General features: G+C 41.5%; 2 protein-coding genes and 1 long non-coding RNA gene across 3 annotated transcripts in view; 1 reads left to right on the top strand and 2 right to left on the bottom strand.

The window, feature by feature from the left end:
• Window positions 1-27,969, bottom strand: part of PLEKHB2 (pleckstrin homology domain containing B2) — a 476,827-nt gene that overhangs the window by 285,089 nt on the left and 163,769 nt on the right. The gene's annotated exons all lie outside the window — the stretch shown is intronic.
• On the top strand, window positions 1,092-27,851 carry LOC133275435 (uncharacterized). The gene is made up of 3 exons (XR_009745524.1): window positions 1,092-1,196; window positions 27,562-27,669; window positions 27,760-27,851. It is a non-coding gene; the product is annotated as an uncharacterized LOC133275435 (long non-coding RNA).
• Window positions 4,114-27,969, bottom strand: part of AMER3 (APC membrane recruitment protein 3) — a 35,810-nt gene continuing 11,954 nt past the window's right edge. The window contains exon 3 of the mRNA XM_061465387.1: window positions 4,114-5,053. The gene's annotated coding sequence lies outside the window, so the exon portion shown is untranslated. The remainder of the gene's footprint in view (window positions 5,054-27,969) is intronic.

Raw genomic sequence — 27,969 nt, forward strand, 5'->3', positions numbered from 1 at the left:
CCCGCTGAGGAGCGGCGGCGGCTGCTTGAGGGTCGGGAGCTACAGGAGCCGCGCAGGTAATTCCAGAGGAGCGGAAAGGAACAGGGTTGTTTGGCCCGAGGCTGATACCGAGAGGCACTAAGAATTGGTGGTTGCCCCAGGAGCATTGCTGCTGCGCGGTGTCCTTTGTTCCACAAGGACAGTGCTCCTTAATGTATTGTTAATTGGACTGGGGCCCTCTCATTTTTTGTTCTCATGACTGTTGTTAATTGTTTTTGTAGATGATGGTGGTTCTCAGCTCCTGCTAAAGGCTCACAGGAAGGTGTTGTTTAGTTCTTGTATTGGAATGATAACTAATGCATCTCAGGTTGTACCAGCTTTCAGTGTATTGGTGTTCCACCATGGGAGATTGGCTTTCTTCTTTCCCTTTCTGCAGTTCTCCCCTTCCTGCAGTTTTCCCCTTGAAAACATTAATGCATGGGTACAATTGTACTAACATTAAGTGTTACTTTAAAAAGGCCTTGTAGTTGAGTGACAGATGTCTATGAGTGAATCCATTTAAATATCAATATAAGACTGAAGTTACTGTTTAGGGTCCTGAATTGACTGTCAAGTGGAAATGCAGTGGTGCTCAGCACCACACAGTCAGTTTGAAGTTCCCTAATTAGAAAATACACTACAATGGCATAGAAGATCAGGTGTCACTTGCACTGTATGTCTGAATATAAGTGAACCTGAAAAAATGGTAGAATACAGGTTAACAATAGTTCTATAGTAGTGTAATAACGTTATTTTCAATAGTCCCATTGTGGTAATAATTGACGTAACTTACTGTGTTGTACTAACATATTCATAAAGATGAGAGTTGTATAGATACATTTAAAACATGGCTATAGAAAACTGACTTGAGAAGTGTGTTTTTTCAACTTGAATTGATGCATCTTTATCTTGCTGAAATGTTGAATTAGTTGTAAACATCCTTTTAATCAAATAGTTTCCCACAGTTAAAAAGACAAGGCACATATAATGTGCTTATACACTTAGTTGGCCTAAAGCTTCAAACTCTAGTCTGAGCACTCTTGTGCCAGATTTAATTTATTTTCTTTATTTCTTCAGACAGTTGAGACTTATGAAGAGGGGACACCTGAAGATGTGCCTGGAAATTACTACTTTCTTTGAGGAGTCAACCAGCTAATTTATGAAGCATGCTGTAAAAGGTAGGGATGAGCTTCTGTTAAACAATTAGGTCAGGACTAATTCCTCAGAGAGGACAGAACTTCCCTTCTTAAATATGACACTTCTCAATGCAGTAAGTGGCTATGTTTAGAAACTAATCCACTTTCCAAATCACGCACACTTGATATTCTATTAACTTCCTCAGGGTAAGATTACAGTAGTATTTTGATCTTGGTATTCTGAATCTCCCAGTGCTGATTGACTGATAGGCTGGGTTTTCCTACACAGAGAAGAATAGAGAAATAATGACTTTTGCCTCTATGAGCTTCTGATATAGGCAGAAGGGTTTTTTTTTTCTGAATAACAAATGTGCAGTACTGGTAAACCGTGATTCATTAATGTCATGTGAAACAATAAAGTAATGTTGATTAGAGGCCAAACATAACATCGAATCCAAGTGACTTTAATATGTAATGTAGAATATGGTACCTAAAATATAATACATAAAGCATATGTACATCAGATATGGCACATATGAAAAATAGTTAACAAAATACATTAAACAGCATATAAATGTATGTATTTTAGTTACATAATAAATCATAGATGTACTAAACATTTTATTAATCTGCTACTCAGACTTTTCAATGCTGCCTGGTTCAGATTTCTTTCCTATTCTTGAACTTAATAAGTTTGCAAAAATCCTCTTTTTAGGTGTGTATACACACTAGTTATGCAGGTGTGTGTATATATATATATACACACATATATGTATATATACCAGACTGTACCATGCATGTACGTTGTCCATCCAAGAATGCAGCTGGTCTTTATCCTTTTCATAAAGTGGAAGCCAGAATGTGTAACATTGTTCTCTCTTAAATATCCCTCAGTTTACCTGCAACTTTATTGTGCATTCTGTGCATTTACTGCAAATGCTGTGACTTACTTAGAACAGTGAAATATGGTAAGTGAAGCAACATATTACTGTAGGACTTGTTGCCAAGTTCACATCACTTACATTTGACTGGAGTACCTGAATGCAGTTTTAATACCTTGTTTTTGGAAAGAACACTTACCTGACAGTTCATGTAGGTCTGATATTTCTTCCTATATTTTTCCAGACATTTATACTACCGTGAGCTTATCTTTACTCCAGTTCTGTAAAGTGGTGAGTGAATGATGAATTCTCTCCTTTCAAAGCAGTAAATGGAGTTTTATTAAGGATACTCGGGTACTTGGTCTATGTGCTGGGAGTTCCTAAAACACCTCTGAAGCGCCAGTGAACGCTGCATTAAAAGAAGGAATGCCAAGGATTTATGTCTTTAGCAGAATATAGCTTTTTAAAAATATCTTTCCAGCTATCTAATACCGAAGGGGAATGAGAGTATGTTAGGCTGAAAGCATTCTGAAGAAACTTGTTCTCACAGCTACACACTGCATCAGAAGTTGAATATTCATACATGGATTCATGGCTGTCAATGTTGGGCCTGCATAAGAGGAATGAAAGCCAATCTTTCCTGTCTGCCCTTGTTCCTGTGGTTTGTGTCACTATGGAACCACTGCCCTAGAGCCCAGTTAGTGAGGAGAGCAGAAGTAGTCCTACAGAAAGGAGCTGTTTGCTTCTCTACGTGAAGGGCAGAGAATACAGGAAGAGGAGGTCTGCATATTTTTAATGCAAGCAGCAGCAGGGACTAGGTTGCTCTGAGAGATGTGTAAGACTTAGAGGGAGAAGCACCAGGAGAAAGAGGACCCCAGTTGGGGAGATATGCAATGTTAGAAAATCATTTGTTGTTCTGTGCTTCTAAGGCGGGAGAAATGATAGTGCCCTTTGAAAGACTGTCTCCTTTGTTACATGGCAGCAAAGTGACTTTTCTCCTCCTGTTACCTTTCCACCATGATGTTGGTTACTCAGCCTGAAATCCAGGGAAGAGATGTGCAGTATGCTACAGGATTGAGAAATTCTGTCTCAGCTCCCTTGAAGCTCTGCGTACTGTGTTGCAAGAGAACGTTGATGAGTTGCGGGTAGTGAAGGAGGTTAGTGTAGTAATTACAAAAGGAAAGGGATCACTTGTGTGAGGAACAGCTAGTTTTTGTACAGACTCTGTCACTGGAATGTTAAGCCCTGTGTTTATTATTATCTGATTAGGCTGATCTTAGCAGTCCTCAGAGACATAGTTTTGTGCCATGGAAGATAGCCTTGGGTGCCTATAATCTGTATTTTCAGGAGATGTTTGTGGTAAATTGACAGCATTCTAAAAGTCAACTTGTATTGGCAGTCTTGGGGTGTTAGCGAGAGAACCTCTTTCTTCTTGATAATCATAGAGTGCATGCCATATCTGGGGGATATGATTTCATCTTAGATCATCATAGGCTTGGTGTATTATGCTTTTTTAAAATGCAGATTCTGCAGACATCATTAAAATCCTGACATCGTTTAAATACTGTTGTTATATATTCCTGGCATTATGAATGATTTAAGATAGAAAACAACTTCAGACATCAGAATTCAGGCATCTGATCTAAGGTATTTGTCTGGAAACCTCATATTGTCAATAGAAAGTGTGGAATATTTCTGGAGGGTCTTTCATCAACCTGTGTAGTTACTTATTGCCTTCTCTTTACTATAGACATAGCACAGGCTGTTAGCTCAGTGAATGAAGCTGTATGAGATTAATTCCTCCCTGCTTCAGTGAATTTTAGGAGTAAAGTTAATTCTTCTTTACCAAGGTGTGAGCTCACTGTTGAGTCATGAAGGAATTATTTTCCTCTTGCTTCAGTCCCCAGCCCCATCAGTCCTTCTTCCACTTTTCCCCCCAATACAGAAAAGCTCAGGGCAAAGATACTATCTTTAAACACTGTCTGAGGCAGGATACTAGATGAGGAGGTTGTTAAGATCTCTTAAACATACTGCGGGGAGATGGTACCATTTGATCATCTAGGTCCATCAGGAAAGCACAGTTCTTGTTTCAGTTTATTCTCAGAGCAGGTCACCAAGATGAGGTTTGATCTGGGTATGAAAATAATCACTGCTCCATTTAACTGGCTCCAAGGGTGCCACAAAACCCCCCAAAAACCGAGTTAACAAAGTATCCCGCTGAGTACTCCGAGTCTGGTTTTTAAATTGGTAAAGAAGACTTTGTATAATATGAAGTCAGTTATTATCATGGATATAAACAGCGTATTTTCTCTTCTTTAACACAGAATCAAAGAAGTTATCTTTAAATGGAGATTTTTCAAGTGTTCCTGTTTATCCTATTTGTCATTTCTGCTACGTGGTAAATACATGTCTTTGGACAATATAGGGCATACTCTATTATGCTTCCTGATATTTTCATTTCTATGTTTACAAAATACCTTTCCCCAGGCAGTAAATGTAATCTACAGTCCAGAACCTTGTTGCTTTAAGGTGGTTAACAGTTGCCATAAAATATATAAAGCATTTATCTAAAATATAAGAAAAATTAGTATAACAGAAGACAATTTTACCTCTTCATCATAACAACTGCCCAAGTGGATGCTCATTCTGCACATACTTGTGTTTTAATAATAGAGGGGTATTTTCAGTTGTGTGGCACAATGTGTCAGAAATATGCTATCTTTCTTTTTAAACCTCCCTGTCATGGCATGACTTCTTTCAAAATCCTGCGGAAGTTTGGTTTGGTTTAGTTACAACCCATCTGCAAACATGGCTTTGGGGATGTGTGGTTACAGGGATCCTAACTTTATTAGTTAGACAGACCAGCATGATTTTCTGTTGCATCTTCTCTTTTGGGATCTTTAGATTGAAATTCTCGTTGATTGATTCTGACACCGGTACATCATGGAACTATATCAAGCTATATTACACTTGAGGGGGCAGCATCCATATCTAAAAATTGATTCTTCAGTGTTGCACCTGCAATATAAGCAAAAACATCTTAAGTGTTAACATATTTCAGGTTTTTATTTAACAATATATTATTGAAAGACTGAACCAAGGCAAATAATTAAAACCAGAAACAGAAATTGGCTACCACCAGAATGCAACCACCAGATTAGCAATGACATAAGTATTTCCTGTTTTGTTGATACAAAGCAAGTCATATTTCAGTCACAGAATACTACAGTACTTAGCATCAAAATCCGTCTCTTCCTGGAACTCCAGTAAGCATTTTACCCAATGGACATAAAGGTATTTCCTGCCATAACACACATTGAGAATACTCTGACATAGCAGAGGGTGCAAATGCTGTGTACAGTGTTGCTGTCATGAGCTGTGGCACAAGAAATGAAAGGAGGTGTCACTTCCCCCTCAGCCAGATGCCAGTTTTCACTCTTGGTTTGTCCTGTTTTCAAAGTTCAAGTAACAAGTGCCAGTGTAGTTGCACTGTGCCTTTCAAAGCTACATGTGGTGTCTCTTTGTGGAATAGGAAATACACCTTCCATGCTAGTGAGGACAAACAAGTCTCTAGCAATTACTCAGCTTTGTACCATATGCTGTCTACATCAACCTGTAAGTGTGTTTGTATCAGGAGGCTGGTTAAGCTGCTGAATTTTCGTGAAAGAAGTAAAGCACTCCTCAGAGCCCTCACCACTCCTAAAAATGTTATATTTTTCATGATTCTTCTCACTGGTGCAGCTCAGTGGTTTCCCAGCCTTTTTTCAGTGGAATCTCAACTTGAGGAACTGAAGGTTGGGATCTGTCATCTGTTCCTTTTGGCTTTAGTGTTGTCCCACCAAATGCAGTTTTCCCATTGCACCCCTACCCAGCCCAGATCTCTCAGCCTCGCCTTCCTTTTATGCTCTCCTGTTGCCTTCCCATAATAGCTTTGTCTTGTCTGCTGGATCAGACAGCAGTGACACTAAAACTGAGCAAATAGATTTGTATGGATCAGTCTATTTCTCTCTGGTGTCATTTATGTGTCCTTTTCCAGGCCTCATTTAAGCAACTTTTTTTGTGGGTTAAAGAAGCCCAGGACTAGGTATTAAATGAGGTAACAGAGGACAGAATAAGCCTACATTTACCCCAGACAGTTTTTGCTAAGGACTTGCCTTAGGTACTCCTAAAAAATAATGTCAGATCAGCTGGATGGCCTTTTTTGGTTTACTGAGGCGTAAAAGCTCTTGTAGATGCAATTCAGAATATGGCTTTTGCTGAGCTCTCTATTCCCTCACGCCAGCTGCTTACATCTGCCCATTGTGAGGGGGAGACAACAGCAATATGAGTAGGCAGCCAGAAGAAGGCAGCCTGCCTGATGAACAGGGGACAGGTTCACCAAAGTCACCTCTGTATCAGCAGGAGCTCACTCTTAACGTGTTCTCAGTGCAAGTTCTGAAGAAAGCAAGTACCATAAGGCCTAGAAATTCAGCTGATAAAAGTCACACCAGAAACAAGAAGAATATTCAAATGTGCTGGTAACTGGCTTACTTAAGTGAAAACCAGTTATTGCCCTCTTATTATATTTTTTTCCATTTAATGTAAATTGAAATTTAAATTGAAAACAGCTATGTGTTCCTTCAATACTTAAGTGCTTATTTTTACTCAGAAACAGTTACTTAGGGTCTTCTGTATGCAAGCAGTTTGTCATATTCCCTAGGCAGTAGTGTAAATGGCTCTCCAGCTTGTGCTCACATTCAAAGTGGTTGGGAGTAGCAGCATTCCTGTCTGCTGCCCTGACCCAGGCATGCTTCCCAAGCAGGGAGGAGGCCTAATCCTTAGAGAAATTTTGCTTGCTTCCCAAGCACAACTACAGGATAGAGAATGGGTTGAGAGAGAAGGACTTGCTGCTGTTAGTTGGTGAGAACCTTAACCCAAAAATATGCATTTGCAGCCCAGAAACCACCCGTGTGCTGAGCTGCATCCCCAGAGTGTGACCAGCAGGTCGAGGGAGGGGATTCTCTCCCTCTGTTGCACTCTGGTGAGACAACTTCCACCCCCCCCCACCTTGCAGTGCTGCATCCAGCTCTGGGGCCCCCAACACAAGAGAGACGTGGAGCTGTTGGAGCAAGTCCAGAGGAGGCTATGGAGATGCTGCGAGGGCTGGAGCAGCTCTGCTCTGGAACCAAGCTGAGAGTGCTGGGCTGGTTGAGCCTGGCGAAGAGAAGGCTCCAGGGAGACGCTATAGCAATCTTGAATACCTAAAGGTGCTTACAAGAAAGCTGGAGAGGGACTTTCTACAAGGGTCTGTAGGGACAGGACAAGGGGGAATTATTTTAAACTGACAGAGCAGAGAACCCATGGTAGGGATTGTAACTAGATGAGGTTTAAGGTCCCTTCCAACCCAAACCATTCTATGAGAATCCCAAACACAAATACTGCAGCAGTGTTTGGAAGGCCAGCTCAGGAATTTATGATAATCATAATCTTATTACAGTTTATTTGTGCTGGAGGCTGTTTTTCCACAGGTTAAAGGTGACTGATGAGCCAGTTTGCTCCCCGCAGCACCATGCAGTGCAGGTCCCAGTGCTGTGGTGCAAGGTCCCCTGTGGGAGGTGAGCTGCAGGACTGCCAGCAAAGCAGTGACACCTTCCACCTTCTGGATCCTGGGAACCTCAGCTCTGCCTGGCCCTGCTGTACCAGCCCCAGGCAGCGGGGTCCTTCCTGCAGTGTTTTTACATAGCAGATGTATTTTGTGGTTGGACTTTGTACACTAGGATTGATGAGGCCAGGCCTACTGCACTGAGGAGTTTATCAGGTTGACTCCCACATTGTATGGTTCCTAAGATTTTTTTGCTAGCAAGCACAATTTCTTTGCCATGCTCCAGATCATTCAGGATGCTTGCCAGTAATGAGAGAGTTTTGGCAACTGCAAATCCCCAAGTAATCTGAAAAAAGTGAAGAAATTTTTCATGTGCCTGGGAAAATGATACGAAAAGCTAATAAATGCGAAAGCCTTCTCAAGCTGTTTGGATTGCCGTGATTTCTTGCTGTTGAATGTACTCTGCTAAGCTCCCAGTGTGTACCCGGTCTTTGGAGAGGTGTTTCTGTCAGCTTGTTGAAGTAATGTAGTTTGCAGATCTCTAAAGCCCCATCTGCTGTCAGAAATTGTACCAAAGCCCTGTCACTCTGGTGAAATAAGTGTCATATCCATTTTAGAGTGAAGTCAGTAAGAGACTCGGAGGGTGGTTATGTGCTTATTTAAAATACTAATCAGCATGAGAGTTGGTAAGAGGATAGGGAAGTTCTTAATAGCGTGTTCCTTGCTCTGGGCCCTGGGACATGCTGCTTGACAGCCCCAGAGGACAAGAACTGGAAGCAGAACAATGCCTCTGGTAGCCGTGGTGACAAATGTTCACTTTGCAGCTCTTACCTGGTGATTTGAATTGCTATGAACTCAAAACTCTACCTATAATCATGGGCTTCTTGGCCTTCACAAGAATACAGACAGGATTTCAGTAGTACAGCTTTTATGTGTCCTGTTTACAGCTGTATTCCTTGGCATAGACTGCTGTGTACATTATGGTCTCAGAAAGTTTAAGGCAGAAGGACTTTATTTTACTTGTGCAGATAAATAACTTCATGAAGTGAACTGGAGTGTGTTGTCAGCTGGTGAGCACAAGGTGGCAGAGCAGGAGAACCAATCGGTTGAACAAGAGGGTAGGCCTGGTAGCTGGCTTTTCATGTTGTGACAGTGCCTTGGCAGTGCAGGAGGGCTCTTCAGCCTGTCATCCTCACTGTTAAGTCCAGTTCTTGCTTTGAATGCCTGACTTTAGTATTTTCTAGGCAGCTCAGTCATTGCATCTGCAGATTCCCTCGAATTTGTGGGTGAATATCAGCTCAGCCTTTACTGGTATTATTTATTTAATCAGCTCCCCCTTTATGATGCAGTTTCCATGACATCTCAGCTGTCCCTGCAAATTAAAACTGTGGGATAGTCTCAGTGATATCCTGACTCAATTCCTTCCTTCTAGAAACACATTGGAAGATTTTTCTTGTTTCTGGTGTGACTTTTATCTCTTTTTCATTTATCAGCTGAATTGCTAAGCCTTGTTGTACATGCTTTGGATTTTTTTGTTATTTTTCATTGTATGATTTTATAGAGATTACCTAAGGAACATGTTTTAATCTTTTGTCCTCTGCAGCAGAACACTGGCCCTTTAAGGCCAGAAGGAATTTTTTGCAGGATCAGTTGCTCACGTGTCTAAGGAAATATGATTATAAATATTTGATGTAGCCATGACTAAAGAGAAGGGTGTCTTGGGAGTTATTAATGTCAGGGTCAAGTTAGAATGTAGGGCCCTTAAGGGCCTGGGATGAAGAATCTTGCATTGTAAGGTTTCTCCTTCTCTCATCTGGAATGAAGATATGTCTTTGTTATCAGCCTCAGAATTGGGAGTGATGAGTCAAGTCACTGGGCTAACACAGACTCCCCAAGCTAGGACAAAAGCCTGCTGATTGCAGCTGAAGGGGAATAGGAGGTGGAGATCCTAAATGAAGAGAGTCAGGACTGGAAGCTTAATAACAGCAACCAGTCAAGAGATCAGCAGAGACCTCAATGCTCCCCTACCCTTCCAACTGTCCCGTCCCCCCCCCGCCCCCCTCCCCCCCCCAAAAAAGGAAGAAAGCTGAATAATTTAGTTATAACTCAATTTAAGTAGACTTTGGGAAAGGAAAATTGAGGCAGGATTTTTTCAGGAGCTGTTTCTGCCATGAGGGAATGCCCTGAAGCAATCTTTGTCTAGCCTGGCCATTGAATTGCTGTAACCTTGATGCCAAGGTTATTTAATAGCTCTGCTATCAGGCAGAGCTAATTGCTCCTGCTGGTTGTGTAGATTAGAAGTTAGCTGGGAATGTTTCTGATGGCATGGTTTTCAGATGGGAAATACATTACACTTCAAAAGTTTAAATATTCCCTGTGAAAAGTCAGTTTTACTGAAACACAAAATAATCCTGCCAGGAAAACAGGAAAAGTGCCTCACTGCCTAGATTTGTCAGTTCGTAGAACAGAATTGATCATAAGCAGCATGTACAAACCAGACAAATAAGCTATCTCAGTGGTCTTTGTCAGAATGAGTTTTAGACAGGGAAGAAATGCAGTGTCTATTCCCTGCCCCTCCTGCCTTTATATGCCACTCTAGAGGGCTTAAGAAGACAAAGCAGTGTTTTCTAGGGAGAGCAGGGGTTCCTCCATACTCAAAAGTCCAGGACTGTACCACAGATTTGCTATGATGCAGTGATGCACGTATTAGCAAGGTGTAATGTTGCCGGAAGCCACTTGTGTAACAAACACCAACTTGTCACTCCCAGGGAGTTGAGAAGTTGCACAGTAAAACCTTTTTGTGTTATTAAAAGCTGCATCTGCCTCAAAATGCTGTTCCAGCATAATACACTGCATAACATTATAATACATAATACCTGTGCTAACAAAGCACTTTGAATGTGGACTAGCTTAACCTGCTAGCTCTTCCTTTCCCCAAGCTACACAACAGAGAAACCACAGAAAGAAAATAAGGACAGAGCCTCTTTAACTATTTCTTGCTGTAGAAACACAGTCATGTAGTATTAATGTGGTCCCTGGTTGTATCTGTCCCCATAATTCAGTGACAAACTGCAGCCACTCTTCCTGGCCTTTAGTAGCTGCATCATGTGTAGTTTACTACTAACCAGTGTTTTTCTCCTTATCATGGCTTAACCTCAGCCAGTAACCTCCTCAGTAATTACATCGATGTGTTATCAACATTGTTCTCAGAATAAAGGCAACAAACAGCACTGTACCAGCTACTAAGAAGAAAAATAGCTATCCCAGCTGAAATCAGGATGCTCTACCTTATGACTACATTCTTTCTTTGAATCTTTTCATGTCTGCAGAGCCAGCCTATAAAAATTCAAACCAAAAAGTGAATTAGTAGAACTACACCATGATCATGTGAATAAATGGGATAATCACAATGTGATGAAATAAAGATGAATTCCTACACAATGTATCAGTTCCTTTTTTTTTTCATCACAAGTGACTTGAATAACATCCCTCTAAAATGTTATCTCTGTGAGTAATGGTGTCTCAGCTCTGTTGTGCTTTCCTAAGTACCCAGCTGTCCCTGCAAGTGAAAATATCATCACATGCTCAGTGCACTTGATTACGGGGGCAGGAGCAGGCTGTCAGAATTTGTAATCTCTGATTCCAAACAAAGTTTGTAGTTTTGCCATCTGCAGCTTGTTCCCATCCTCATTGTCTGCTTCGCAGTTTATGTTCAACCTCTGAGTCAAGGTCACAGTCTGAAAATCAGTTTTCCATGCCTCCAGTATGCTTTCCTCAACCTTATTTCTTTCCTTATCTGTCTTTATGAAAAAGCTGCTTGCACTGACCTATGTCTGATGCATGGGATGCATTCACATGTGCAAAATCTGTGCCAAATAGAAAGCCTATGATAAAATAGTCTGTAAATAACCCCTTCCGTAGCTATCATGAGCCTTTCAGATTACTCATATTGAATAGTCATTTGAATCTTGTCAGCCCTGCATTGTGTTGCTGTTGATTGAAATGGTAATGAAGGCAATACAGTCTCTCAGATACTTTAGTTTTAAAAAGAAGATATAATTTACAGGCAAATAGCAGTGCTACAGTTGCATCTGGTTCATTGATTGCTAAATACAAGCTGGCTGTGTCTGGATTGAAGTGTATCCTGTGTCATCTCTGTGTTGCGCAGCTGTGGTATTTTTGCTCCCTTGCTAAGCTTAGGGTCAGCAAACAAGACGCTAGCAATCGCCAGTAAGTAGTCAACTTGTATGTTTGCAAGTAATTTTCCTGAGCCAGGTCCTTTTCTCTTGCTGGGTACAGCCCACTGTCCTACAAGTCATTGCAGTGCTCTTTGACTCAAAATCTTCCCTCTGTTCTCACATCCAGATTGTGTCTTCATGTGGTCTGTTCTGTGCGTAAAATCTTTTTATCCATATGAATAAGGCTGCAATTCATGTTCTGTTTATATTACTTCCAAAATACCAAATTTTCCCTTTCCTCTGGCCTTTATAAGCACTGTCTTGCCTGTTCACATTCACTTAGAATACCATGGTATTTTTCTGTCTGTTTATGCTAACTCAAATACCTGTTGCTTTGTGTATTTCCCCTCATCTCTCTTACTCTGTAACATCCATCATTTGGTGATTGACCTCCCTTCCAAGGCTTCTAAAGGCCAATCTCTATCCTGTCAATTGCAGCCTGGTCTACCTAAATATTGATTCTTATTTATGATTAGTCAACAGTAGCAGTCTCCATGGTCTCCTTGTTACATTTCCAAAGAAGAAATGTGATACTTTGTCCTGTGGGGCTTCTTGTGTTTGGAAGTTCATCTCTAAAAGTGTGATTAACACCAGATGACACTTCCATTTCTGATGGCCTGACGGGCACTCTCTCATCTTCCTTGTACTCTTCCGTCTGTCTGTATCTATCTGTGGGTCTTTTCATTGTCATTTCTAGATGTGATTTCCAGCATTTTGGAGTACAGACCCAAAACCTGATCTTTGTTTATAGATGGGAGAAGGAGGGTAAAGGGGAAGGAAGTCAGACAACTGGTTCTGGAGTATGTGGGCATGACAGCCACAGAAATGATTACATGATCTTTATTCTTTGATTTGCCTGAATCTATGAGTCTATGGTCAAGTAACCTTGATGCTATAGCTTACAGTGTCCTGCTCATTTTTACCTGTTTATTGTATTTAGAAGGCCAACTGTTGTGATACTGCTTTGGTAGTAAGCAACCATTACACAGATCTATACAAGTTTTTGCTAAGCCCCACTGGAATGGAAATCTGCATGAAGCAGTGATGTGACACACATCACTGTGGATGTGTCACATCAGTGTGGATGATGATGGAACAAGCCTAATTTTCCATCTGGAACAATTCCAAATTTAAAATGAATGCCTACACTCTCAGGAACAAATGAATTTCACTTCCTTTTATTGAAGAAGGCCAGACAGCAAGAAATAGAGATAGAGAGAAATTGCCAAGAACTATATACAATTTTATTGGCTTCATTTTGAGCCATGATGAAATAAGGCAAATTCTTCACTTTTTCTGTCTTAAAAAATGTGTTGGGTCATGCTGAGTTTTCAGAGAGGTACAAATAAAATGGAATCATTTCCAGTTCAGAACTTCAGCTAACTTGTTGACCCTTCAGCAGATGATTAAGACTGACTGGGGAAGGATTGTTTTATTCCAGGAACACATGGGAAGACGCCCATCTCTGTACCAGAACCCCTCCATCCAACAGAATGGGAAGATGTGCAAAGATAATAGCTTCTTGATGCCATGCACTGCTTCATGGGCAAGGTCTCAAAGTTCATAGGTTTCTCTAGCGTCACCTTGGAGGAGTTTTCTGTGCCACTCTGGAGGGGAGGTGCTCCCTGTGTGAGCTCAGAGGTTATGGAGCCTTCCTGAAGAGACTTTTTGACATGCTGATCTTTTCTGAAGAACACAACTGTACTATTAGAGAAAACTACATTCTCAGAGGGGGTTATTAGCAGATAAAAAGCTTTGCTAACAAGTGTATCTGCTGATTCACACATTGAAGGAAGGGTGGACCCTGGAAGCCAGCTATACCTCTGAGGCTTTAAAAACTCTTGTGTTTAAAGAGCAATTCTCTGGAAATGCCTCTCTGGAAGTAAAGCTAAAGAGATCAGATAGACTCCTAGATGCCAGAATTTGTTCCAGGCAGTCCAGGTTTGAAGTTTAGTGGCAGGTAACCAAATTACAGTACCATTGAAACCAGTAAAAGTTTGGCTATGAAGGAAACTGCTGTCATCAGGTCCTGACCTCTGTATATAGTGCTCTGGAGAGACCATCTCTCAAAGAGTCTGGATTTACTAACAGTAACTGCAGGAGAGGCTGAATCAGGACACATACTGTATTGCATCAGCAGACAAAGCTGGTTGACGTTTGGCCAGCATTTCACTAGGTTCTTTTCCAGTCAGGGCTGTGACGGCAGAGCTGGCAGACAAGTCAGACTTTATCTTTTTGCTCTTCAGCAAAGTCAGGCATTGAGGACCCAACCATGCAGTTTTCCTTTACAGTCCTGCCGGCCTAATTTGTTTTGTTGGCCATAGAAATATTTTTGTAGTTAACCTTCCCACACCTGGTAACTGTGTTTCTAACCACAATTCGCGCATTTGACCTCCTAACAAAGAGCCTAAGCATTAAAAATGTATGAGAGCCTGTTTGAGGGGGCAGCTGAATGGCTGCATTTGCACTGAAGCTGAATTATTGATAGAAAGGGTGATTTTTACTTTCTTTTTAGCTATTGAATAATAGATTAAAAGCTGCACAATAAGAATATTTTCATTACTCTCATAAATTGCTTGTTCAGTTAAGAAGAGTGAGGAGAACAAATGAAAAGTGTCCTGGGGTGGAAAACACATTAGACTTAAAATTTTTATATTCTAGAGTATTTATTCATTTTGGACATACCTTCCAACAAATGTTTTGAATTAACAGAATAAGGGATGTTTTGTATAATTTAGGAGATTGGAATATACTTTGTGTTCATTGAATGTAACTATCAGTGATATTTACGAATAGAGAAGAACCGATACGTTCCATATTAGCTGTATAATGCTACCCCAAATAAAAAGTGGTATTTGACAGTTGTCATTGCCAGACTGACTAATACTGCGTCTTTATAATCACTGTTATTTCATCCCTCAGTCTTCCTACGCGTGGTAAGCCACACTGAGATGTCACCATCTGTGTAGCCCTAGAGAAATAATGAGTTTTTTTGATTTTGCTTTTCCCGTTTAGTTTGGTTGCAGTAAAAATAATGTCTATTCAATCTTTTCAGGGATTTAATAATCGGTTTGGCTTTATACACTGCCTTAGGCTATCCAATCTCCTGGCTCGTTATAAATGTCCCCAGCAAGAATCTTGTTGCAGATTTCTGTTCATCAACAAAGAGCATTCTTAAGGAAGCTACTACATGTGTAGGTTTCCCTGAATTTTGAATAGACAGTTGCTTCTGCATTTCCACTTTTGCTCCTCTCCTGTGCAGCTGGATGATGCTGACTTTGAACTGGGCATCTCCTTTTCTATCAGCTTTGAAAATGCACAGGCTCAGCAAGTATCTGGTAGGCTGACCAGACAGCTTTGTACTTATATCCCTTTGGCAACAATTTAGGAAGAAAGAGCAACTTTACTTTAACTGAAGTTATTCAAGTTCATTTATTAGAGCCTCTGTGTAAAAGTGGGACTTCCAAGATGGTGCGTTTCCATTCTTCTGTTGGTAATTTGTGAGCCAAAGAACCAAAAGTAACACAGCTATCAGTATTGCTTCATGTAAGTATCTCAAAATGACATGTTTTAGTAATGTTAAGTTTTAATTTAGAACTCACTCAAATCTCTGGAAAAATCTTCATGGATTTGCAACAGTCTCTGCAATGTCTGTTGATGAGAGGCGTTCTATTTAATACAGTAAATTGAGATTAGATTTATGCACAATTGTACCTTTCAGTAGCCACATTGACTTGTCTCCTTGTACACCCCTAGCTGATACAGAACAAGCAATATCAGTGCACTTCTCAATACAACCTTCGCAATGACAGTCTTCAACTACCCAGCTTCAATCCCATCCCCACCATTTTCAAATCATGAGCTCTCAAAAAGGATGGGAGGATTTGGTAAATTCTGTGATGCTTAAGACTGTCTGGTTAAGAAGAGAAAGGAGCCAGTCTGAGCTCATTGTGAGTAGGCTGCTGAGTGACTATCTGAGGGTAAAATAGAGGTATGTACCACTGACCTACTTAGTGCTGAAAGTCTCTCTATTCCATTATTGATGAGCTGGTCTACTTAATGCCTTCCTTGTTGCCTGCAGTTAGTTCAATGGCAGATGATTTCAACTGTTCCTTCATTTCTGGACTAATGTAATTAGAATTTCCCTGGTTTATAGCCTGATAGTGGGACCCAGTGGAATATGTACAGCTGAAATCTATAGGCTGAGTCAGAATTTTGGATCCTCTTTTCAAATCTATATTTAGGCACACAAAACTGTAAATTTTCGTCTGCGTGATCTCATAAAGGAAAAGGTCTTACGCTTTGAGCTTGCAGTTTATCACTGATCCAGTTTGGTAGGGTGATTCTAAAAGACAGTTTCTGAACAGCAGGATTCTAAAGTACTGGCATTGTATTTTTGGCTTTTATATTGTTAGGCGAACTCCAGCAATAGATCATGATTTTCTGTGTTAAAGAACCTGAATTATCTTCTGAGAACATAAAAAGGCATATGGTGATCCCAATAAAACTAAGATTTTATTCTAAGAATTTGATTTTTTTTGGTATGTATTTTAAAAATCTATTTTCAAAACTTGCTTTTAGGTTCAGTATCTGTTGTGCAGATAACTAGAAAGATAGTGTTACACCTTAACTTGTGTGACTGCCTTTATATTGCTGAAGGAGGCAATTTTAATTTTGGAAGCTAACTTCTTTTATAACTGTCAGGGATGGGAATCTGATAAATGTAGCTGTCAGCCTTGCGTGGTGTGGGGGAGAAGGGAGAAGGAAGTCTTCCTGTGCTAACTTTAGGAGCGTTCCTGATGTGAAACCAGCAATTGGTCTGGACTGTAGTAAGTTCTTGAAGTTTTATGACCCTGTTATTTAGAACTGACTTTATGGGGAGTTTGACTTAGCAGCCTCTTAGAAAAACAGGAAGGAAGAGCAATGAGTCAGTCCAGGACATGTCTTGGTAAACACCTCAGGGTAGGCAAAAGGCAAATGCCCAAATTATTTCCTTTGGGCTTTGTAACTCTAAGTTCCTGCCAGATTGAATAGCTTGCATTGCCAGTGATGGGGATACGACAGATCACAAGGACTATGAGCTGTGGGGCAGATTTTATGTTGAGAGATGAGCTCATTTCCCTTCCTCTTAAAGGGAAATGAGCATCTCCTACAGATTCCTGTAGAGTGCCAGAGAAGTTAAGCCATCCTTGGCTTTTCTACTATTTGAATACCTCAATTTAAGTTAGACATTCTGCAAACCCTTCTCTGGTTTAACATACTACTTCTCACACGCTTCACTTTTTTTTCCTAATGCAAAACGTTAAACATGCCATCTCTGTGTGAAGACTGGCAGGTCTTTTTGCTAACAGTTATTACCAGGAGCCTGGTAGAATGAGCCACAGTTGTTGAATCCAGGCAGGTCTGCTTGGGTAGCGATGGAAAACATGCAAGGTGCTACTAGTGTTACTAGATCTGCTTGAAAAGCAAGCTTAAGCCAGAGGTGAATTAAAAGATGGAACCACAAGTGCAGCTGAGTTACCTGCAGTTCCACTCAGGCTGTGCCCAGCACTCCACTGAATGGAAAAGACAGTATTTCCATTTCATCTTTTCATTCCTTTTTCAGTCATTGATGTAGGCTGCTCTGCTGCTGTCTTGTTTCAGATCCTATAGAGTAGCTCTGCCAACTGGAAATTTGCCAATATGACTGTGAGACCCAGAAATGTTGCCAATGTCTGATAATACTGTGGGATGTTTTTTCTTGGCCATCCAGGTATTCCCTTTCCATACAGGCAGTCTTTTGAGAGAGCATTGGTTGGTTTATATTTTTCCCTAATATTGGACTGATCTTTAGCATTGCTCAGTAGGTGGGAGTTTAGCCTATTGCCAGTAAAAACTTTAAATGTGGAGACCTGCATGAAGAGAGATCAAACAGTGGTCACAGTAAAGCGGAACTGAGGAAGCAGATGTAACACCGCTGCCCATTAAATAAGCCACTTCAGAAATTTCTCATTTTCAGTTAAGGTTGGGGAAATTACTAGTTCTGCTAATCAAAGGAAAGGAAATTTGAAAGCATACCTAAAAAAAATGGCAAATTGTTCTAAGACAAGATTTTATCTGTTATCTTCCCTGTACTGTAATATGGGAATTGCACAAGTGGAAAAGTGAAGACAGCCTAAAGTTATAGCAATGAACCATTCTGATTTTTTGGATGAATGCACGTATTTTTATTCTCACTGAGATGGATTTTTCAGGTATGCCCCTAAAACGTAAAGAAATACCTGTGTGGCAATCAATAACTTAGTAGAAATCTTTGCAATAGATTCTGCTGCTCTGGATATTTATGTTACTGTAGATGTATTTGTATGTAAAAAATCAGAAATCTCCTGTCTGAAAGCATAGTTCTTCAATAGCAAGGTTTTAAATCTTCAGTCGATAACAGGCCATTAATTGATGAAAGAATTTTTTTCCTGGGTGCTGAAGAAAGCTCTATTTATGGTAGGATTTCACTCAACTATGAAATGGTTTGTATTGGGCCATTACTCACCATTGTACTGTGTTCACTTTAAATTTTTATGCCTTTAATTCTAACACTAAGTAGATTGCTGTGTGACACGATGAGTGATAAGTTGCCATTAGGGGAATTTTATTGATTTCTGTTCTCTGGATGATTGCGGTATGACGTTCTCATTAGATAACAGAACACTGGCTATAGATTTGCAGAGCTGATTAAATATAACCTCAGTGCCTGCAGGTCAGGCTAAGGGTGAGGTGCTATCTCTGCTTTGAGGCAAAGACACATATAGTTAAGAGGAGTGCAGATGCACCAGCAGCAGCAGCAGAGGGTCTGCAAGTTCCTTACTGGAAGACTTTCCTGAGAGTCCTGCAGTTTAGTGTCCAGAAAAGATAGAGGGAAGTGAATAAGGAGCTGTTCTCTCTGCAATCTTGTTACTGGGGCAGCACATGGAGTTAATGCTGCTTCTAGTAACATTATCTTCATGCCTGCATCTCTTCCCCTCCTGCAGAATGAAATTGGTGCTGAGAAAGGTGAAAGAGGCAGAAGACGCAGGGCAGTAGCACAGAACTGTGAAGAGGTTTAGATGATGTAAGAAGATTTGGCACCACATCCTAATGGAGAGTGCTCAAGGTCTACAGTTGCAAAAAGGCAATTCTTTCTTTTAAAAAGACTGGTTTTACTGAACTGATTTGTTACAGACCCATGGGGAAGCCAGTCCAAACCATATTTAGGAATCCTGTCTTTTCTTTCACTGGACAATAGTTTGGTGCCATAGAGTCGCAAATAAATTCCTCTATTCTAAATACACATTGTCCCAATTTCTATAAACTTTAAATACCTTTTGACAGGATTTTTCAAAAGCTTCATAAGTAATTAAATAATATAAGAAGGTCAGTGATAATTTACTAAACCACTAGTTCTTGTAACTCAACATTAGGAGGTGGCAGTTCATTGCTAACAATGCTACTGTTGTCTAAGTCCTAGGCAAAGAACCAGGAAACATTTCCCAGCTAATTGGAAGCTACATGAAGCATTCATTCTTTTAACACATGTAGCATCCCATCAGAAATCACAGTGTCTAACAGTGCATTTATTAATAGAACTGGCCTCAAGGACTAAATAATTTGGCTGATTTGAGCCTTGTGATTCTCAGGACAAGGTCTGTGCCCACTTTATCCCAGACATGCTAGCGAGAAGACCCTATGAGATGGCTGGGCAGTGAAGCAGATAGTGAAAAGGGGATGTGCAAGGAAGGTCGGGGCCTGTGCACTGTAGGGAACAGCACTTTTCAGCGAATCATAGAATCAACCACGTTGGGAAAGACCTTTAGGATCATCCAGTCCAACCCTTACCCCAGCACTGCCACGGCCATCACTAACCCATGGCACTAACGGCCTTGTCTACACAGTGTGTTAACACTTCCAGGGACGGTGACTCCAGCACTGCCCTGGGCAGCCTGTTCCAGTGCCTGAGCAGCCTTTGGGGAAGGAATTGTTCCTCATTTCCATCTATAACTCCCCTGGTGCAGCTTGAGGCCAGGGGACTTGCAGTTTCAGTTAATGATCCAGGATCTGTGGGCTATTACTCAGAATGTGGATTAAACTTATTGTGCACACAGGTGCCTTGCAGTGGGAATGTGTGGGAATGTGCTCTGTGTGATGTTGTGCTCACATAGAATGTAGGTTTGTCTGGGTTTCTTAGCTGCTAAAGCAGGCCAGGCCAGATGGAAACTCTTCAGTGCAAAAAATATTTGATCCTACTACAGTGCCTTTGCAAGAGCCCCTATTAGCTATGGTTTTCTACTATCCAGGTCTTCCTAGTGCACTGAAATGCCAAAATAATGGAGAGCTGCCAGCACTTGGAAAAAACCTCTGCCTCACAGGAACGCAGAAACAAATGTGTTAGCTGGGGAGGACCAACTGTCTTGCACACTGCCTGTGTATTTTGGGCTTATGCAGGAAAGAAATACGCAATCTTGGAAATATAATGAAAGAAGTGCCTATAGGAGAGCTAAATTGTGCTGCTTAGGTTGTTGCTAATGTTTCATTTGTAGGTTTCCCATATACCAGTACTTCATAAAAATGTTCATGGCCATTTTAAGATTAAACAGGTTGCAACATTCCTTTAACTTCCTTCCTCAGCTTCAGCTCAGCTACAGCAACTGTAGCTTGGTGCAGGCAGTCTGGCCACCACCTCCACATTGGAATCACATCAGTGGCTTACTGAATTGCCAAAAGGGCCATCTGGTATACAACATTCCTGCCCTAGCCAAGTGGTTCTGGCTTGCTGGGGATTGTTTTCCTCCATTTTTGATTGCTCATCACTGACTTGCTCGGTTCTTGGTACGGATGAAGAGTAACCCAGCTGTTCTGTTATGGTTGTCCCCTGTCCATGCCCCCAGGCCTTTTCTGTATGGCGGTAATAAAGTTTGTAGGTTCAGCCTGCACTCCGAAAGGAGACTGGTTGTACATTGCAAGAATTTATCTCTAAACCTTCAAGTATGTAACTAGGGTAAATATTTGTTGTTAACTTTCAGCATAAAGATTTTTGTTTGCTAGATGCAAAATCATAATTACAGTCTGTATCCAGTCATATCATTTATGTCCATTCATATGAATGGCCTCATTTTCCATTCCTTTTGCTAGAATGTAAGGTATAATGTTAGATAAAGAAATGGATAAACTGGTTGGGAGTTTGGGGAGGGGGTGTTGGTTGTTTGTTTGTTTGTTCTTGCCAGCACTGTCTGACAGTGTGGGCAACTTGGAAGTTCATTCATCTATCTGTAGATGATTCATCTATCTGTAGAGAAGTCAAAACACAGCTAAGGTCACTCTGCTACTTGTAATTAGGCCAATCGTATTTAGTATCCAATAACAGTTATAGACTTCTTCATTTTTTTTCTTTGGCAAATGAAGGAACACAGCATACCTTCTGGCATAGGTAGAGTATATAGTATAGCTATATTTATGCTATCACATTTCAGGTCAGGGGAGAATCCTCCCCTGCTGGTCTTTGGAGATACAATGCAGCTCAGTGCAGCATGGTTCACATGAGCCATCGCATTATGGGGATTAGTGAAATTGATTTTCTGAGGAAATCCCACTGGTATTAAGAGCAGTATCCTATCAGTTTAAATCAGTCAAAATTCCTATTGGTGTTTGCTGGCTGTTAGGCTGAAAATGAACTATAGGATTTGGCTTTGCAAAAATACTGCTTCCCTAAAATGCAGTTAAGGCATAGAGAGGAGCAGCAGAATGGGAATGGTGTTACAGTAGGCAACAGTGACTGGTAAGGGGTAGGACCAAGCTAGAAAGAAGCAGCTGTTATTGTAAGGTTACTAGAAAAGCAGAGCCTTCCTTTTCTGATCATGAAATCCAGACTTTTTGGAGGCCTCTGAAGTACACTGCAGAGCATCAGTTTGCAGTTTGGGGTTCTGAAATTACTAGTGGTCTGTAAGATGTTAGAACATGACTGGTAGAACAATTGAGACAATAAAGAGAAAAAGCTCAGGGGGACCTTTTAACAATCTTCCAGTTCCTAAAGGGGTCCTACAAGAAACCTGGAGAGAGACTTCTGACTACTTGACCAAACCACCATGGGTTAAGGGCATTACAGTTTCTGTATACACTGATGGGTAGACTATCTTTAATATGAAATGTGTAAGGTACAGAGGTAAAGGGAGCAATAGAAAGAATTGTTGCTATTAAGTTTCTGTGCATATGTTTATCACTATAAAATCTCATAAAGCCTTCGGATTTCTATCATTTGCATCATACAGCCCTCAATCAGCAACAAATGTCCTTTTTTAAATGGACCTCATCCATTCTAAATTTGTGTTTCATGGACTGCACTCAATTCTACAGTGTAGCTGTCATCTTTAATAAACACAGAAGGGAAAACTAATATGCCTTTCTGTAACAGAAAAATTATTTATTAGCTTTATTACATGATTTTTAAGTAAACAGCTTTTGAGCTGCATTGGAGCCTTCCAATATCTGAAGGGGACTACAAGGATGCTGGAGAAGGACTCTTCATCAGGGACTGAGGAATAAGACAAGGGGTAGTGGGTTTAAACTTACACAGGGGAAGTTCAAATTAGATATAAGGAAGGTGTTCCTTACTGTGAGGGTGGTGAGGCACTGGCACAGGTTGCCCAAAGAAGTAGTAAATGCTCCATCCTTGGCAGTGTTCAAGGTCAGGTTGAGCAACCTGGTCTAGTGTGAGGCATTCCTGCCCTTGGCAGTGTGTTGGAACTGGGTGATTTTAAGGTCCCTTCCAACCCAAACCAATCTATCATTCTATAATTAGGTGTTCTGAAATCTTACAGATGATCATTGAAAAGTACTTTTGAGACCTGAGATGATTCAAGCACTATCTTGTTATTGATTGAAGCTTTAAGAAATATAGCCTAAAAAAGCCTTAAATTGCAACCCTGCTGTTTCCTGCCATCTCTTTGCTATCTCACTAGCAAACTGTTTCCCAGTACATAAGCCCTCTTGGAAACTGACATAACCAACCTTGCCCTGATCAGGTAAACTCACTGTAAAAACATTCGGTTGTTTCTCAGGAAGCTGTTAACATGGGGCTTTTGGAAGATGTATTTTGTAGGGGGTTAGGCCACCATCTGCATTATGAACAGGTTTCAGGGAGTTGGTTGCTATAGCAACAGTCTACTTAAAGCATATTTCAGAGCAAAACCCAACTTTCCTTTAAGGGTGGGTAAAGGAAGGGAGATTTTGCTGGTATTTATCCAAGAGCCACAAATTGCAGCATCCTCTATTTAAATTACACAGACGGAAGAGCTGCTCCTTCTCCTCAGTGTTTTTCCTGCTGCTGAGAAGCCCCATTTGATGTTTGTGTAAAATAGCACCTTTCCTTATTTCAGAAATGCAGCTGCATCAGGGTTAATTAAGGCTAACACCCAATCACGTATTTCCTGAAAGTGCAGCTGAAAACAGAGGGCACAGTCTTCTGTGGAAAAGCTGGAAGTGTGAAAATTTCTGATGCAGTGTTTTTCCCAGCTGTCTCCTGCTGTAAATAAGGCTCCCTCCCCATCCTTACCAAAGTCAGAAGGAATTTGTTTTGTGACTGATTTCTCTGCAAGCATCTCCCTGGTTGCATAGCACAGCCCGGAAGGCACCTTGGCTTGACTTTTTTTTTTTTTCCCCTTTCTTGTTCATAATTTGGAAAAACATAACAAAGGGGTGAAGGGGGGACAAAAATCGTTAATCCTGAATGATTAATCCTGTGAACATCATGAGGTTTAACAAGGCCAAGTGCAAGGTCCTGCACCTGGGTGGAGGCAGACCCAAGCACAAAGACTGGACAGAGAATGGACTAAGAGCAGCCCTGAGGAGAAGGACTTGGGGGTGTTGGTTGATGAGAAGCTCCCCATGACCCAGCTTCAGTGTGCGCTTGAGTCCAGAAACCTCCCATGTCCTCGGCTGCATCCCCAGAGTGTGAGCAGCAGGTCAAGGGAGGGGATTCTCCCCCATCTGCTGCACTCTGGGGAGACCCCCCCTGCAGTCCTGATCCAGCTCTGGGGGCAACAGCACAAGAGGGACGTGGAGCTGAGGGAGCGAGACCAGACGAGGCCACGGAGATGCTGCGAGGGCTGGAGCAGCTCTGCTCTGGAGCCAGGCTGAGAGACCTGGGCTGGTTCAGCCTGGAGAAGAGAAGGGTCCTGAAGGGGAGACCTTAAAGCAGCTACCAGTGCCTAAAGGGGCAGATAAGAAACCCGGAGAGGGGCTTTGGGCACGGGCCTGTAGTGACAGGACAAGGGGGGTGGCTTTAACCTGACAGAGGGGAGACTGAGATGAGACAGTAGGCAGAAATTCTTCCCTGTGAGGGTGCTGAGGCGCTGGCACAGGGTGCCCAGAGAAGCTGTGGCTGCCCCATCCCTGGCAGTGTTCAGGGCCATGTTGGACAGGGCTTGGAGCAACCTGCTCTAGTGGAAGGTGTCCCTGCCCGTAGCAGAGGTTGGAACTGGATGGGCTTTAGGGACCCTTCCAAGCCAAACCAGTGTATTATTCTATTCTTGAGCTGAGGTTCTACTTTGCATTCAGTGTCTCTATGATTGTACTCCAGACTGGGCAAGATTGTCTCTTGCTTAAATGAAGCCAGCTCTGTTAACCGGATACTAGTCTTTTCACTTTCCCCTTCTTCCCACTCTTATGCCTTCCTGCCCATCAGAGTAAAACAGAAGTGAAGCAGGTTTTCTCCAGAATGGTAACAACTGATTCATCCTTTCATTTAAACAAGTGGGGTGATATTTGGCCCAATCTGATGCAGTTAATAAAAAAGTTTCTATAGCCAAAACCTGACTTGCGATTTTGTAATTCTCAGGCAAGACACTAAGCCTGTGAGTAAGCAGTTCATTTGTTTCCATTCTGCCTTGACTTCTCCCTATTTCTCATACAAAGGCCCTGTGTTTGCTTCCTGTGTCCTCTCCCTCCACCCATGCTGCTGTCCACAGAAACTGTTTTCCATTTTCTTCTTTCCCACCATTGCTTATCCCACTGAAAATCTCAAACTCAAGCCTAAGGAGACTGGGAGCCAGCTTCTACTTTCAGGGTTAAATCTGGGAATTTTTCCCCTGGCTTCACATTTATGCTGGTGCAATGACGATGACAATTTAGCTTTCTGTACTCAACAGGGGAAAACTAGAGTCCTGATAAGACTGTTTCCATGGAAACCATCTTACTGCAATCGATGGTAAAGCAGCAAATCAATCTCTCCAGTTTTAAAATGAAACACATTTAACAACATTATAGTGCATCTGCCATTTAAGAGATCATCTGTGCTGATAGCTGTGTTGAAAAACCTTTCTCTAGCAAATAAGCTGGCAAGAACGTTTCTTACTCCTGACAGCATTCTGATTTTGGGGAGTAAGCATTGATGACAAAGTCCCATGAAGACAGTATGGTGAAACAGCCAAGTCCAGAAGCAACAGTGTTTAATGAAGGATAAAATAGTTTAATCTAACATTTACCCCACATATCTGGGCACATGGTGGCTAGCACTCAAATATATTAGCAGAGGCAGTGGCCTGTCTCTCTGCTTTTTGCCTCTCTTGCACCATATGTGACAAACACGATGTTTGTACTCTTTGATGCATTTGTACGAACAGGAGCCACATGTGTACGTGCATGTATGTGGCTGGTGGGCTGTCAGATGAGATTTCAATAGCTGGTTCAGTGCAGGATGGATCTAGGCAACTCTCATTATAAAGGTGTATGTTTCAGAGCCAGAGGCATCTCCAGTGCAGAAAATGTGCTGGCTGTCTCTGCAATTCATTGGGTTTACATTTCATCATGTGAGACTTAAAGATGACCTCTTTGCTATGCTGTGGAAGGAGCATGGAAATGGATGGATTTCTTACCCCAGGCTTTGAATGTATTACTGTACTGTTTCCCTGCTGTGTGCAGAGGGATTCTGCCTTTATTTTTTTTACCTATTAAGGCATCTTTCTGTCCATTTCAAGAAATAATGCCATAATTTATCAGACAATTGCCCATAAGCAGATGAGGCTCCATTTTGCTTTTCCTTTTTAGAAAATCCAGATATTGCAGCCTGCTTCCTTATACCTGGCAGATGGAGAAGTATCTCTCTGGGAGAAATCCAACCTTACTTAAGACAAAAGGAATGAAGCTGAACCAAGAGGAAATAAAAAGCATTACAGAAATTGCCTAGGCTGCAAGTAGCCCTTCATTTGGTGAGGATCAGATACACATTCCTCTGTCACTTTGCAGTATCTAGGCTGTATTTTCATAGAGTCATAGAAAAGTTAGGGTTGAAAGGACCTTAAGATTATCTAGTTCCAACCTGCCTGCCATGCATTTGCTTCTGAATCTCAGTTCCTTAATAACAGCAATCACATATGCCATACTGTCTTCTTTTATCTACGGCTGCCCTAGCCATTATGGCAATCCCTCTTTGACTGACAGTTATCTGTTTTTTTCTGACCTGAGGGCAAGCTTATTGCAATTCATTCCTTTTAGTGCTATCGCTGAAACACATCCAGAAGCTTCAACTGGTACATCATGTGGCTGTTCTGCGTTTGAATGAAGTGAGCGCATATTATCAGGAGCACACATTACTCTGCCACAGCTACCAGTTAATGGAAGATGCACTTCAAATTCCTTTAAGTGGTAGAAATGGCTCAGTGGTCTGAAATGCTGTTGTTTGCACAGAGTGCTTTGTTCTACCTGTGTCCAGTTGCTATGACGTGCAGTGTTGTGTGTCTGTTTGGTCAGTTCCAGAGATTTTAACAGTCAGGAAAAGACATCCCAATGCACTGCTCTAGGACAGTGTTCCCTTGTTGACAATGATGTTTCCTACTAGAAAATATTCAGTTGAAAAGCACAGTTTTCTGCAGCTTGGTTTCTGCTGGTCCACAAATATATAAATCTAGGCGTCCTCCCCATATTCAGGGGATGGACTGCATTTGCTTCCTAAGTCCCAGTCTTTTAATAGCGTAGCATGAAAATTATGCCTTCCATTGCACTTCCTACAGGTAATTTCCATGTTCTACACAACTCTTCTGTATCCTCATGTAAGGATGCTATTTGCCAGTGGGGTTCCTTTACCATCAGGGTTCAAATTGCTGGTAAGCTCAGATATGAGGCCTTTGCAAATTTCTCTCTAACATGCCAGGGAAGGGAGAAATGGAAAAGGAGCTGGGACTGGCATTTCTTGTATCATTCTTCATCACAGTTGTGTGTCTGTATTCAGGAGAGTAGAGAAGCCCTGGAGACCAGACATAGCTCAGGGGAGCCCTGTACACTGGTTGGAGCAGAGAGGATCAGCTCATTTGTTACTGTGGTTACTGGGACATGCAGGGATGGGGTGACAAAACCTGGAGATTTTAGTGGGTTCTGATATCAGCTTTTCCTCTGCCTTGTAGTGAATGGGAAGAAAGTTGATCTTCTTCCCAGCCCCTCCAGGTCAGGCCTGGGAGTCCATGGGAGGAGCAGGGGCTGCACTGGAGCTGCTTATGCAGCATTTGCTCTGAGGAAAAAAGCAGAACCCGCCTCTGGATCTGCCATTTCTCTCACAGTTCCTGAGTTTTTTCACAGTGAATCTGGGAGCGTTCTTCACGTGTAAGCTCTTGGGTTTGCACGGTCATGTCCAGTGTAGGAGTGCTTCTCAGTGCTGTCTGTCTCCACGGATTCGGAGGTAAAACCATGTTTATCTATTGACTCTCTTACAGTACCACCCCCGTGATTAAGGAAAAGATCCTGAGTCACCTTCCAAAAGACGTAGATTTCCGGCAAACCTGTAGACCATCTGTCACTGTGGGCAGGCAAGAAGAAACTGGGTAGGGAAACTCAGTCACATGGCAGTGTTTATATCTGTCACCACAGCCATTTCATTTAACCGGTTTAAATGCATTTTAATTATTTTCTAGGAAATTGTAAAAAGCAGCAAGCCTGTAGTGAACTGATTCCTGGAAAGGAGACCATTCCTCAAAGTCACTTTATGAGTATGCGTGTTCCATCTATATTATAAAATAGAGAAACCTCTATTGAATATCAGCAGATCCGTTTTGGAAAAACTTTAATTACCTTCTCTCTGGGACTCAGGTGACAGCATGTGAACTGCTATAATATAATATCAA

Source organism: Pezoporus flaviventris, unplaced genomic scaffold (assembly GCF_033815535.1).
Source record: "Pezoporus flaviventris isolate CSIRO_AGI_PZ_B2104156 unplaced genomic scaffold, CSIRO_AGI_Pfla_v1 ptg000040l, whole genome shotgun sequence".
NCBI classification, from domain to species: Eukaryota; Metazoa; Chordata; class Aves; order Psittaciformes; family Psittacidae; genus Pezoporus; species Pezoporus flaviventris.